This window comes from Acomys minous (assembly GCF_964271855.1).
Source record: "Acomys minous genome assembly, chromosome: 6".
Lineage (NCBI taxonomy): Eukaryota > Metazoa > Chordata > Mammalia > Rodentia > Muridae > Acomys > Acomys minous.
The window spans coordinates 69,857,996-69,867,739 of NC_140487.1; the positions used below are offsets into that span (position 1 = coordinate 69,857,996).

The 9,744-nt window shown below is 45.7% G+C and overlaps 1 long non-coding RNA gene across 1 annotated transcript; it reads left to right on the top strand.

Annotated features, from left to right (window-relative positions):
• The first annotated feature begins 2,082 nt into the window (after positions 1-2,082).
• Positions 2,083-9,277, top strand: LOC311600656. The gene is made up of 3 exons (XR_014780305.1): positions 2,083-2,417; positions 8,013-8,103; positions 9,259-9,277. It is a non-coding gene; the product is annotated as an uncharacterized lncRNA (long non-coding RNA).
• The last annotated feature ends 467 nt before the right edge of the window (positions 9,278-9,744 follow it).

The following is a 9,744-nucleotide window of genomic DNA, read 5'->3' on the forward strand; positions in this document are numbered from 1 at the left end:
GGGAACACAGGCATATTGATGTCAACCCAGTAACTTAAAAGTGATGACTTCTCTGTTGTATGTGCTGTACCCTTTATTGTTTCATTTAAAGCTGTAATTCAAATTATGACAACACAATAACTTCACATTCTGTACCTGTATCTGTATGCTTGATTGCTCATTGATTTCCGTGAACCTACTCTGTGAAAAAATGTAACCAAACTCCCCACCCCCCCCCCCCCCGCTTTCAAAAATATGTATATAATGCTTGACAGCTTGCTTGAAAAATACACTCAGAGCCAGACTCGATCTTGAGTTTTGTGTCTGTTTGGCAATGCCTTATCTCGTATGCGCAGACGCTCCAAGAACTCCCATTCTCAGGGACTAATCCCCAACTGAGCTGGTCTGTGACATATGTATACTTGCAACTTGCATGCAACTTCCATTTAAAGATAGATCTCTATAGAATGGTTTTAAATAGCAGCCATGTTGACCACGTGGCTTACAACCTGTCATGTGACTCCACCATCTTAAGATGACTATATGGTATAAAGCACCAATCATGGAGTCCTAATGAACTCTCTGTTTATTATTTTATCCCCTCTTAGACTAAGAAAGCAACAAGTCTCATGTTAAATTGGTATGGATTTTTATAGAAATTCAAAGCTACACTTTTTTTTACAATATACTGTATATGTAATTCAACCCTGATCCACAATGTTCTTTATATGATGATGAACTTTATATAATGGTCTATTCAGATTTAAAATATGTGTCTACTTAGGTCTTTGCTAATTCTTGGAGGCATGAATGAATGCTGTTTCTGTCTCCTGCTGCCAGCTGCCTTTGCTCAGGCTCACCTCCAGGGTTTCTGGCCAATGGATTGGGTATAATAATTTCAAATGTAATTTTAAAGTTGCTTTATTCTGTTCTACTGTATTGCTGATTCTAGAAACAGGTTATTGCTCATCATTTCTCAGACCCAAAGTCCAGGGTAAAAAACAGTATACAGTTAAACTCATAACTCAAGGCTACTAGTTAAAAGTTTGTGCTTAGACAATCTTAAACCATGTGACATAATTCAAAAGATACTTTTAAATTGGGATGTATTTGTTAGAGAGACATTCAATTGTTTACAATGTTAGAACTTTATTATTATGCTCTATCTTCACTCTCAAAATGTTAGAAATCACTGCCTCAAAAACAAGTTGTTTTTGCTAATGTTACTGGTAAATAATATGTCTTTAGATTTTTATAAGCTATAGACTTTTTATAAACTAAGTCATACCGGAAACTGCTCTGCTCCATAAAGAGGTCAAAAAATTCCCAGTCTCTTTATGGACTATGTTTATGATTTTTAAGGGTCCCACTTAATAGGGATGAAACTTCAAGTCCTTGTCTTTAATAAAAGTCAGTCACCTTATAAGTGATCAAATCCTTTAACATGTCCAGAAATGTATTTGTATTCATGCTAAGAATTAATGTGATTAATTACAAGTTTAAGCTTTATTTTCGCCTCCAGTTCATGCTTTCAAAGTTAAATGGAAAGTAACTTGTTCGGAGCCAGCCCAGGGTCATTCAAGGCTAAGAGAATCTACTGGCTATGGAAAGATACTGATGCCCTGTTCCAAAGCTAACTTCCTCCTTTCAGCCTCTGCACAACTTCCTCCTTTCAGCCTCCGCATAACTTCCTCCTTTCAGCCTCCGCATAACTTCCTCCTTTCAGCCTCTGCACAACTTCCTCCTTTCAGCCTCCGCATAACTTCCTCCTTTCAGCCTCCGCATAACTTCCTCCTTTCAGCCTCTGCATAACTTCCTCCTTTCAGCCTCTGCATAACTTCCTCCTTTCAGCCTCCGCATAACTTCCTCCTTTCAGCCTCCGCATAACTTCCTCCTTTCAGCCTCTGCATAACTTCCTCCTTTCAGCCTCTGCATAACTTCCTCCTTTCAGCCTCTGCATAACTTCCTCCTTTCACCCCCTGCAGATGTTATTTAGCAGGTTAGCTCGGGACTTTCCGAGAGAGAGTTAGCTAAGATAAGATAGGAATTGTTCCGAGATGAACCACAGGATGGTCCCCTGATCATCTGGAGGTATTCTCGCCCCCCCCCGCCCCCGCTTAGCTCCTGTCTCCACCCCATATAAGCTTTTGCTTTTGATTCAATAAACAGACCCTGATAGGAATGCTACTTGGTCTCGCCTCTCTCTTTCTCATCCCATCTCTCAGGTATGGCTCCCCTCGTGACTCTGTAATTACTGGTCCTGCTGGACAGGACAAGTGGTGCCCAACGTGGCCATGAGGTACGAGCCCTCTACCACGACAGAGACCCTTCGTGGGCAATAGTTCAGAATGCCACGGTCAAGTCTCTCGCTGAGGTCCAAAGTACCTCCGATTGTCTCCGGTGCGGGCCTGCCGCTCACAGGACCTCTCCGCACTTCGGTAAGTGTTCATCTCTGTCGATACAATGGGTAAAAGTCTCTCGAAGGAGGCGCAATTTATTCGCCACCTTAAAAATTGTCTCAGGGAAAGAGGAGTTAGAGTTAAGAAAAAAAGACCTTGTACTTTTTAAAAAATTTGTTTCCCAAGCCTGTCCTTGGTTTGTCATTGATGGTCCTAATATTAATCCTGACTGTTGGGACCGTGTTCATCGAGAATTAGACTCCTATTCTTCCCAGCATGGTTCTGAGACTATTCCTCTTCAAACTTTTAACTACTGGACTTTAATCAAAGATCTTATCTCTTCTGATTCCCCTGACGTTTCTTCTGTGGTTGCTTCAGCTGAGGCCTTCATTCGGCCCTTATCGCGTTCCGCCTCCTTGGCCTCCCTGGAGTCGCACAGCTCCAAGAGGTTACAACCCCTAAAATCCCCCTGCCCTTCTGTTATCGTAGACATGGGGGATGACCCTCCTGCCTCCAATAAGCCTTTATATCCTTCCCTGTCCAAGCTCTCTCTAGCGGATGATGCCCCCACAGACCAGGTCCCTGCAACCCAGGCTTATCCTGTGGTTAAAACAGTCCCCACCTTGGATGATTTAAGCCCCTCTCAGGAAGCTACCTTAGAAGAAGAGGCCGCCAAGTACCATAACCCAGATTGGCCGCCCCTTTCATGCCCACCCCCTTATCGGCCCCCTCCTTTTATTGCCCCTGCACTTCAGCCTCACCTTCTAGGTAAATCCTCCTTACATTTGGCTAAATGCAACTTAAAACTACAGATTCAAGACCTTAAAGAGGTTCTTACTCTTCAAAAGGAATACTCTGAACTTTCTATGGAGGTCCAATCCCTACAAGACGCCCTCCGACAAGCTCTTCTACCGCCTGCCCCCACGACAGGGGCCACAATTCAGCACCCCAATGCCCCCTCTACAAAACGCCCTATGCTAGCATCTCCTGTGATGACCCAGCTTCAAGCCAATTCCAAAGAGTCTTCTGGTGCTGAGGCCTCTACTGAAGCTTCTCCGCCACAGGGTGATGAAACGGCCAATGGTCTAGATGATACTGATGGTCATAGCTCAGATGATAAAGAACAGGGGGGCTCTGACCCTTCTCCTTCGGACCCCAACCCAACTTTTAAGTCCCTAAAATTCAAGATCCTAAAAGAACTCCATAGTGCGGTTAAAAACTATGGGCCCACCGCTCCTTTCAGTCTTTCTCTGCTTGATTCTCTTGCCCCCGAGGGCTACCTCGCCCCAGAAGAGTGGCTCAAACTTGGCCAATTGGTCCTCTAGCGTGGACAATATTTACTCTGGAAAGCTGATTTTATAGACCGCTGTCAAGAAATGGCAAAAAATAATCAAAGAAAGTCCACTTCTTCTTCCAGGACTTTCGATAAATTAACAGGGCAGGGCCACTATTCTTCAGAAACAAAGCAAGCAGCATTGCCTCCCGGGCTTCTTGCCCAAGTTAAAAATGCAGCCTTGGGGGCATGGCGCGCTCTACCAGGGAAGGGCTCTCTCACCACCCCATTAACCGAAGTAGTTCAGGGCCCTCATGAATCTTACAGTGATTTCATTGCATGTCTATTTGAGACTGCAGAGAGGGTCTTGGGGCCAGACGAATCTGAAAATAAGCTTTTAAAACAGCTTGCTTATGAAAATGCTAATGGTGCCTGTAAAACCGCCTTGCGCGGCCATATGAGGGGTAAGGATATTAATGATTATATCAGACTCTGTGCTGATGTTGACCCCTTTGCCCATAAGGTATCCCAAAGTGTACATCTGGCAATAGGAGCCGCCCTCCAGGCGGCCCATTCTGGCCCCAGGACCTGTTTTCACTGTAAGCAGACCGGTCATTTTGCTAGGCAATGCCCTGTCTCAGCCAACACCACTGATTTCCCCGACAAGGCACCTTCCCCTACCTCGAGCATTGCACCAGCAACTGTTTGCCCGCACTGTAAACATGGAAAACATTGGGCAAACCTTTGCCATTCCAAAACCAATATTCAAGGTAATCCCTTGCCTCTACCACAGGGAAACGGATGGAGGGGCCAGCCCCGGGCCCCAAGACCCATACCTTTTTGCCCTGCCTCGGGGACACAGACAGGCTCGATGCAATCAGTCCCCCTACAATCAGCCCACCTCCTCGCTCTGCCGAGTCACTGCAGGGATCGCAGGACTGGACCTGTGTACCTCCACCGACACAATATTGACCCCTGAAGATGGTGTCCAGGCCCTCCCTACTGTGATATGTGGGCCTCTGCTCCAAGATATGTTCTTTCTTATTCTTGGCAGAGCCTCAACTACGCTCAAGGGTTTGACTGTTCACCCCTCCATCGTAGACAATGATTATACTGGGGAAATAAACGTATTGGTCAGTGCTCCCTCTGGCCCCGTGACCATTGCTAAGGGACAGAGATTGGCCCAAGCGTTGCCATTGCCTATGTCTCGCCAATTCCCTCATATGTCATGTCTTCGAGGTGCATCCTCCCCTGGATCCTCAGATGTCTATTGTGTACAGGCCATTTCCCAGAGTCGCCCCACCCTCCGGCTACATCTAGATGGGAAACCTTTTGAGGGTATTATAGATATTGAGGCTGATGCTTAGGTTATCTCCGAGGCCCATTGGCCATCTACATGGCCTCTCCAGCCCTCTCTTACCCATCTACAAGGGATAGGCCACTTCAACAATATCCTCCAGAGTTCCAAAATTTTAACTTGGACTGATTCAGAGGGTAACATGGAAACGGTGCAGCCCTATGTTATCAAACACCTCACCATTAATCTTTGGGGTAGAGACATCCTCTCTCAAATGAAACTTCTGATGTGTAGCCCAAATGAAGTTATAGCCCAACAGATGCTTGCCAATGGGTTCCTGCCAGATCAAGGCCTGGGAAAAAATAACTAAGGCATTGTTCAACCCCTCCCCATGTCATCAAAATCCGATAGAAAAAGGTTGGGATATGAGGGTTTTTCCTAGGGGTCACTGTATCCCCTGCACCCCAGGAAGATAAGATCTCTTGGAGAAGTGATGCCCCTGTCTGAGTAGACCATTGGCCCCTGACACCCCCTAAATTACAGCCTGCCACAACGCTTGTGCAGGAGCAGTTGTCTGCCAGCCACATTGAACCCTCCACTTCCCCTTGGAATACATCCATTTTTGTTATCCAAAAAAAAGACAGGTAAATGGAGGCTCCTGCAGGATTTAAGAAAAATAAATGAAACTATGATGCCTATGGGAGCCCTCCAACCTGGCCTTCCGTCACCTGTAGAAATTCCTAAAGGATATCATAAAATTGTTATCGATCTCAAAGACAGTTTTTTCTCCATACCTCTCCATCCAGATGACTGTAAACGTTTTGCGTTCAGCCTCCCAATTCCTAATTTTGCCGGCCCCATGCGACAATACCAATGGAGAGTTCTCCCTCAAGGCATGGCAAATAGCCCTACTCTTTGCCAAAAGTTCGTTGCACAAGCTGTTGATCCTCTTCGGGGCTCTTGGCCTTCCATTTGTTTTATACATTATATGGACGACATACTACTAGCTGGCCCTGATATTCGCTCCCTATATAATGCCTTACAACAGCTTACCCATCGCCTTCAGGCACTGGGCCTTCAAATATCCCTGAGAAAATTCAATTAAAGCCTCCTCATTTATTTTTAGGATTTGAACTCTTTCCTCATAAAGTCCTATCCCAAAAAATTGCAACTTAGAAGAGCCTCCCTTCATACCTTAAATGATTTCCAATGCCTTTTAGGCGATATTAATTGGCTACGGCCCTATCTAAAACTTACTACAGGGGATTTAAAACTGCTTTTTGACATTTTATGTGGAGACTCTAATCTCACCTCTTAACAAGCTCTTACCCCAGAGGCTGATGCTGCCCTAGCTCTCGTTGAGTCTGCCATTAACAACCAAAATATCTCCTTTTTTGACCCTACTAAACCCTTAAAATTCATTGTCCTTCCCACCCCTTTTACGCCCACAGGGGTGTTTTGGCAGGGTGCCCCCCCCTTTATTGGGTACACCTACCTTCAGAATCGTCTAAGGTTCTTGCCACCTACCCATCTCTAGTGGCCCAGCTCATAAAAGATGGCCGCCTACAATCGAGAAAAACCTTTGGAAAAGACCCCGACATTTGATCCTCCCCTATACCCCAGCTCAGATTAATTGGCTATTTATCAATTCCAATATCTGGGCCATTAATTGCATAGATTTTCAAGGCAAAATTGATAACCATTATCCCCCTGATAGGCTGCTTCAATTCCTTTACAAAACGCCTATTATTTTCCCTAAAAGGACAAAATCGTCCCCTATCTCCCAGGCTCATTTAGTTTTTACAGATGGTTCCTCTAATGGTATAGCAGCTTATTCCATTGATGGACTGACCACTTGTGTGACTTCCCCTTTTCTTTCGGCACAGCTAGTTGAGTTATATGCTATAATACAGGTGTTTACAGCCCTCCCAGACCATTCCTTCAACCTATATACCGACAGCGCCTACATTGCCTGTTCGGTCCCCTTGCTAAAAACAGTGCCTCACATAAAACCTACCACTAATGCTGCCCCATTATTTGCGGCATTACAAAGCCTTATCCATCGGTGCACCAACCCCTTTTCTGTTAGACATATTAGGGCTCATTCTGGACTCCCTGGACCTCTTGCCCAGGGAAACCAGTTAGTCGATGCCACCACCCAAATGGTCGGGTCAATTCAGGTACAAGATAATCCCTCTGATCTAATTTCCCAAGTCCAAGAGGCCCATGAGCTCCACCATCTTAATGCCCACACCCTTAGGTTTCAGTTCAAAATTACCCAAGAACAGGCTAGACAGATAGTTCGTAATTGCAAGAGTTGTTTGACTTTTCTCCCTGAAGCCCACTTTGTGGTCAACCCTCGAGGACTGGTCCCAGGCGAATTGTGGCAAATGGATGTTACCCATGTTACCTCCTTTGGAAAGCAAAAATATGTCCATGTATACGTTGATACGTATAGTGTTTTCTTTACGCCTCCCTTCAAATGGGAGAGGCTACTAAAAATGTCATCAACCATGTACTGACTTGCCTCTCTATCATGGGACAGCCCAGAACTATCAAAACAGACAATGGACCTGGGTATACCAGCGCCAATTTTAAACAATTTTGTGCCCAGTTAAACCTCAAACATATTACTGGTATTCCCTACAACTGCAGGGACGGGGAATTGTTGAGCATGCTCACCAAACACCTAAAAATATGCTGCTAAAATTACAAGGTACAGGGGGAATACTCTTCCCCACAGTGGGCAATAACAAAACCCTTCTGTGCCATGCACTTTTTGTCCTAAATTTCCTTACCCTAGACAAAAATCACAGATCAGCAGCAGGAGATCGCTTATGGCACGCTACAACCTCTCAGACTTATGCTCAAGCCTTATGGAAAGATCCACTCACCTCCCAGTGGCAGGGTCCGGACTCTATTCTTATTTGGGGAAAGGGACATGCCTGTGTCTATGACTCAAAGGAGGAGAATGCCCATTGGCTGCCTGAGCACCTAATTAAACAGATTGATTCACCCAGGGAAGAAGGCCCTGAGGAAAGGCTTTAATTGTGCCTTGTTACAGAAATATGACTTCATTCAGCCTCTTCCTGCTCCTGGCCTGCCTCGGATGCACAGCCTCGTCTGCCTCATATCAGATGTACAACTATACCTGGGTAATTATGAATGGGGCAGGGGACATCGTTAACTCCTCTTCCTCTACCACTTATCAAATACCCTGGCCTACTTTGGAAGTGGACTTATGTATGCTGGCCTTGGGGGCCAGCAAGGCCTGGGGAACCCCCTTCCATTATATGACCCAAGATATGCCATTGGATCTCCAGCCTAAGAGTGTCCAACCAGGATGTGATGGACAAGCACTCAGGCACTTTTTGGGAGTAATACCCATTTATGTGTGTCCCGGGGGACACAGAGACCGCTCCCTTGGTCACAAATACGGCTTCTCTAGTGACTTTTACTGTGCCGCTTGGGGATGTGAGACCACGGGAGATACCTATTGGAAACCTTCATCTTCTTGGGATTATATAACTGTTTAAAGAAAGGATCCCCCAGAGACAGCTGACCCCTCTGGCATGCGTGACTAGTAAATGGTGTAACCCCCTTGTGATTACCTTCACTGACAAAGGAAAGAAGGCCACATGGGAGGATTGAGGCATAGTGGGGACTTAGCTTATATACAATTGGATATGATCCTGGCCTCACTTTTAAAATTAAACTACTCAAGACCATTCCCAATTCAAAACCGGTGGCCATTGGCCCAAATCAGGTCTTACAGAACCTGCGGTCTGATACTGATTCACGCCACCCAACAGCCACTGGTACACCCCATACCACCCTGTTTCAACCCACTGTACCTCCCGGTCCCTCACCTTCTGTTAATATTATCCTGACCATGGTTAATGAATCCTGGTCTGCCCTGCACGCTGTTCGTTCCAACCTTGCAGATGAGTGTTGGTTATGTTATCATGCTTCCTCACCCTTTTATGAAGGCATTGCTATCCTTGGCAATCTTACTGCTACCAACGACTCTTCCCTGGTTCGCTGGAACCCAGAGGCCAGGGAAGGCACAACCCTGGCCCAAGTCTCAGGCCTGGGGCTCTGCATCAGGGGACCCAGGATGCATTTACCCTCTGTTATTTCCCCTTTGTGTAATCAGACCCTTGAGGTCAGTGGTGGATCCACCTACCTGGTAGCTCCAAATGATACCTATTTGGCATGTTCCACTGGCCTAACCCCGTTTATTGTGGTATAGCCCTTCCTACAACAATATGATTACTGTGTGCTTGTTCAGCTACTTCCTCGATTAACAGTTTATTCTACAGATGAATTTCTCAACTTCTGGACTTCTCTGGGTACACCGTCCACAGTCAAACACAAGCCTATCATGGCTGCAACCATCACTGTTCTACTGGGGCTCGGGGCTGTCAGAGCCAGGATGGACATTTCCTCTTTAGTGATCTCCAATCAAAACTATCACCAGCTTAGTGCAGCCATAGATAAGGATATTGCTGAAATACAGGTTGCTATGGCAGCTTTAAAGGATTCGCTTTCCTCCCTTGCAGAAGTGGTACTGCAAAATAGGAGAGGGCTAGATTTGCTGTTTTTACAACAAGGGGGATTATGTGCAGCACTCAAAGAAGAATGCTGTTTCTATACCGATAAAACCAGGATTGTAGAAGATAGCATGTGGAAGGTCAGAGAAAGTCTAGAATATCGCAAGCAGGAGTGAGAAAGAGCTGAATCCTGGTATAAAAATTGGTTTTCTGCTTCCCCTCTTCTGACTACCCTTCTCCCTT